This window comes from Macaca thibetana, chromosome 4 (genome assembly GCF_024542745.1).
Source record: "Macaca thibetana thibetana isolate TM-01 chromosome 4, ASM2454274v1, whole genome shotgun sequence".
Taxonomy (NCBI): domain Eukaryota; kingdom Metazoa; phylum Chordata; class Mammalia; order Primates; family Cercopithecidae; genus Macaca; species Macaca thibetana.
The window spans coordinates 26,732,035-26,737,111 of NC_065581.1; the positions used below are offsets into that span (position 1 = coordinate 26,732,035).

General features: G+C 40.7%; 1 non-coding gene across 1 annotated transcript; it reads left to right on the plus strand.

The window, feature by feature from the left end:
• The first annotated feature begins 3,804 nt into the window (after window positions 1-3,804).
• On the plus strand, window positions 3,805-3,877 carry TRNAM-CAU (transfer RNA methionine (anticodon CAU)). The gene has a single exon. It is a non-coding gene; the product is annotated as a tRNA-Met (tRNA).
• Window positions 3,878-5,077: the final 1,200 nt, after the last annotated feature.

Consider the following 5,077-nt stretch of genomic DNA (forward strand, 5'->3'; position numbering starts at 1 on the left):
ATTTGCACCAACTTCTGATTGCAAACCCAACCTGCTTTTGTAAAAGGAATTATGGAAGTACAGATGCTCCATGATTTACAATGGAGTTACATTCCAATAAATGCATCATACATTGAAAATGCATTTAATACATCTAGTCAAACATCATAGCTTAGCCTAGCCTACCTTAAGTGTGTCCAGAACACTTTAGCTTACATCTGGGCAAAATCATCTGACAACACATTACATTGTAGCATTATCAGTTTTTTACCTTTATGATCATGTGGCTGACTGGAAGCTGTGACTTACTGCCGCTGCCCAGCATCAAAAGAGAGGATTATACCACATATCATTAGTACAAGAAAATATTAAAATGTAAAATTTGAAGTAGGGTTTCTACTGAGTGCATATCATATTTGCACCATTGTAACATTGAAAAATTGGAAGTTGAACCATCCTAAATTAGGGACTGTATATGTTTGCTTAACATCTGTGTTGATTGGATTCATATTCTTGTTGATCAGGTAAGTGAATTGACATTTTATGCACAGAATAATGAACTTGCTTTAAACCCCCAACGAGGATCTTCAGATTAAGAAAGGAAAGTTCTACCAATTCCCCCAATCAATCAACAGATGAGGTTGTCACATTCAACTTCAAAACTTAGACCTAATATCTCCTCCCATGTACCAAATACTGTTTTACAGAATGTTATTTCTCCATGTAGAGAAACAGTGGTTCCTTGGAATCTCCCCATATAATTTCACATGAGATTAAATTTTGAAAGAGTCTCATATTCGTGACCCATGGGTCAATGCCATCTAGCAACCATTCAGTGGCTGAATCCTCAGTCACTCAGCGTCCCCAGAGCCTACCGGCATGCCTTATGCCCCCACATAAAGATTTGTTGAATGAATGCAGGTGTCTCACTCCATTACCCTGCCATATTAAAGATGTATACTTTCTCTGCCTAGACCGTTACGGTAATGCCCTGACCTTCCTCATGATCTTTGCACTCAACTCTCAACTCTGTGCCCTAATGGAATGATACTGAAATGCAAATTCAGTTACAGTCTGTCCTAAATTCATTTACCAGCAAACTTTGCATATAGTGCTTAAACATTTTATCCTGACATTCAAAGCCCTTCGTAAAAACCTGGCCTGTCTTCCAGCTTTACTCCTGGAATTCAATCCTATGCACACTCTCAGAAAACAAAATCATTGTTAATTCAGCTTCAAAACCTGTTGTTTTATTCTTCTGAGACTTTGCCAATACCTTTGAGCAAGGCGTCTGGATAGCTCCTCATTTTTAAATGTAACTGTGGATACTGCCTTGAGTGGAGATAGAGAGAAAAGGGAAGCTGAAGGATAATGGATTGTAAAAATCTATGCTTTATCATTCTTGTCTGGTTTGATAATCAGTGCCTAGAAAGGAGTCAAAGAAGGTTTTCTTTCTACATCTAAATAACACAAAACCTAGCTCCCCATTAAAGCCTTAGAATCAGTTTCCGGGATTGAAAAAAAAAACAAAGCAGTAGATTTCAGACTGCCATATTCAGATTCCCACAGATGTGGCAGCCACAATGCAGAATACTAACCACTGTATGATCATGGCAGGCCACTGGGAAAAGCTGATGACTTCTATTTATTACAAATTTGTCATGCCAATTGCGTTTTCCTCAAACTAGTAAGAGCTCAAAAGAGCATACTTTATGATTACAAAGTAGAAATAACTGCGAAATCTTCATGGGTAGATTGATCTTGCTTCTTTTCACCTGTGACCAATTATCTTGCTCATTCCAGAAAAGCTCACAGCTTGCCATCTTATCTTGGTTTAAGAATTCTTTTTGAACTTACCCTATGAAAGAAAACACACAGAAGAAAGCTTTCCCTCTGCATGTCATTGATTTCTGAACAGGAAAATACAAGAAAGTCTCATCACAACTGTAGACGCTGGGCATAAACTGGGAAATCTAGATTGTCAGCTTTTCAAGAAACTTATATTCCAGGGGAGAGATCGAAAATAAAAAATAATTTAAGATGCTTTCCAATTTATTAAAAATTTTATTTAAAAGATGGAGAGAGAGGCAGGACATTGATTCAGCCAGAGAGGTCAAAGAAGGACTCTCTGAGACAGTGACATTTGAGTTGTGGCCTCAGTGATGAAAATGAGTCCACTGTTCTGGGTCTGGAGCAAGACTGGTAGAGTGCAGAGGCCTACAGCTGGGGTCTGGGCCTCTGTGGGCAATCAGAAGACGAGCCAATGGAGGACCCCAGTTACCAGACTGACAGCAGAGCCAAATATGAAAATGTTCTTTTTCTCTCAAGCCTTGAGACTGCACACCAAAGTCCCGAGCAATCAAGGTCACTCCATTTCCAGAGGACCCTTGTATCAGAGCTTCATCTCAGTTCCTTGCAGACTTTTCCTGAGGTGAAATGCAGGGACGGTCCCTCTGCTCAGCTCAATGTGGATCATCACCTTCCTGCCCTTCCCCTTTAGCTCACCCTCACCAGATTCTGAGGATTGATGAGGAAGGAATTGCTTTACAGCATGTTCTGCTGAGCATTTACTGCAAGATTAGGTCGATGTCCAGCTCATTGTCCACTTAGAGAAAAAAAAATCTGCCAGGTTTCATGTGTGACCCTGAAAAATGTCCTCATTTGTTCTGTTTTGTAATATAGGAGGTTATCCAGAGGAATTTTCCCTGGATGTTATTACATTAAATAGTAGACAGGGTACTGCAATGGTGAGGCCCAAGGCAGATGGAAATAACCACAGTTCACTGCCTGCTGCCACATACACCCTATTCCTGATCTGCCTGTGGGACCTTTTTCTAAGAATTGAGTTTGTGCCAAATCCTTCATTCCCTGACTCTGGCTTTCTGTCTGACAAATTCAAAAGAGATGTGCAAGAATAATTTTCAGTATTTGGCAAATCATTGAATGTGGTGTTTGAAGGAGGACAATGAGTCAAAGATGACTTGGAAGTCTAGGCCCAGGAGGAGGTTGAGAATTTGGTGTATGCATGAATGGACTACTGTGGACCACTGTGGAGAAAAACAGGCAGAGAGATAATGAACAGGAGCAGAGAAAAGACTCCCATTTTGGAATCTAAAATAAATCTACTTCTCAGTTCAGGGTTTGCCACCTAGCATCTGTGGCACCTTAGAAACAATAATTATCTGAGAATCCATTACATCTAGAAAGTGCACATTAGGGCACATGGTTTCGTTAGCGAAATTCAATTGGACCACGTAAACGTAATAAATCTCGTAGTGTAATTAATAGCACACAGGAAAAAACAAAGGAGTAAGAAACAAGGACGGTACTATTATAAGCGGTTTGTGCTTTTTGTAGCGGCAATGTCTTCAGTCGTGTAGATGCAAGTGGAGATATGAAGGAAGACAGTAGTATGGTCAAGAGACATGTTTGATGACCATTTCTTCATTCACTTATCCAGGTGGTCAGTGAACTATCATGAACTGAGAACCTCGTGTCTTTTTTCAACAGAGGAGACCATGGAAAGTGTAAGAGTGACTAAGATCTCTGAGGGAAGGAAAAGCCGTATCACTGGGCTGCAAGAGGGAAAAAGAGTAGCAAAAGACAGGTACAATTGATCCTGGTAACGCAGAACCCAGACGGTCCTATGAAATACTGGAAAGGCGTAGACCCCTCTGGTCTTGGGTGTGGAATCTTCCTAGTGCGGCATGGATTGATACAGAGTAACTTTCAAGTAGAATTGATTGTGGTTTTTAAAAGCTGAAACCGTAAAGCAGGTGGGAAATGAACTTTGATAAATTGGATGTTGTAAAACTATAAACGGGAGCCCTCTTAGCGCAGCTGGCAGCGCGTCAGTCTCATAATCTGAAGGTCCTGAGTTCAAGCCTCAGAGAGGGCATTGTTTTAGTATATTAGTTCCATACACTAAATATCGGAACATAAATGCTGACCCGATATTCGTAGAAAATGGAAAGATTATTTAAGTTTTCTTGTTTCTTCGACTTTCCACTGGTTGGAGTAAAATGAGTGGTGAAAACAGAAGAGTAGATTACACCAGAAACTACAAGCTATGTCATATCATCGGTCTTTCTAGCTGACACAGGAAGCAGGGGAAACTTCTCTTCCAACTTCCCGCTCTCAGGTTCATCTAACAGTAATTATTGGGTGGATTGGTGAAGTCATTTATTCTTTTCATCATCCAACAAATATTTCTTGAACACGTATCTTGTTAAGAGGCTGTTTTGGGTCAAGAGTGAACACAACGCAAACATTCCCACCTTTGTGAAACTATGTCCTAGTTGAGAGGAGTGGGGAGAAAGTGTATACAACACAAATATTCCTACCATTGTGAAACTACATCCTACCTGGGAGGAGTGGGGAGAAACAGACAGGAAACAACACAAAATACGTAAGAAGTGATTTGACGATGTCTACTGTGAGGGAATCGCTAGGCAGTAAAGTGTTTGGGAATGTGGAGGTGGCACATTCAGCTTTCAGGAGGACAATCAGGGACTCTGTCACCTTGACAACTTTAGCCTCCCCTTCTTCTAGTCATCTTGCCGGGACACCTGTGCTCATGTTTTTCTAACACTGTCTTCAGAGTACTTTTACCATCAAGGCAACCGGGGGTTAGGAGAGCTTTTTGCACAGAAGGCTACTTGGCTTCGTTGGAAAACTGATGATACATGAGGACTGGGGTGGTCAATCCCTCGCATGCTTCTTCATATGAAAAATGAGGACTGTGGGATTCTCTGGCTGGTTCTCAGCACCTAGAGGTGGATCTGGGCAGTAGGAACTGCTCAGCAAGTGTTAGCTACTGCTTTTGTTGCTTTCTCCCTGTGGAATTCTGGCCTCTCCCACTGAATTTGTATCATAGGCATTCATGAGGGCCTTGACTGTATCAATATCTGATGAGAGGTTTTAGTGAAGTTCTGTTGTCATGGCTGATTTGCTCATTTGGTAGCTAGCATCCAGCTTCTTGTGAACATTGAAATAAAATAAAATAAAATAAACTATGGAGGAATAGAATACAGATATATATAGTAAGGTATTATTTTCCAGACAAAAAGGATTTGGATAAAAGAATCTAAGAATTTGT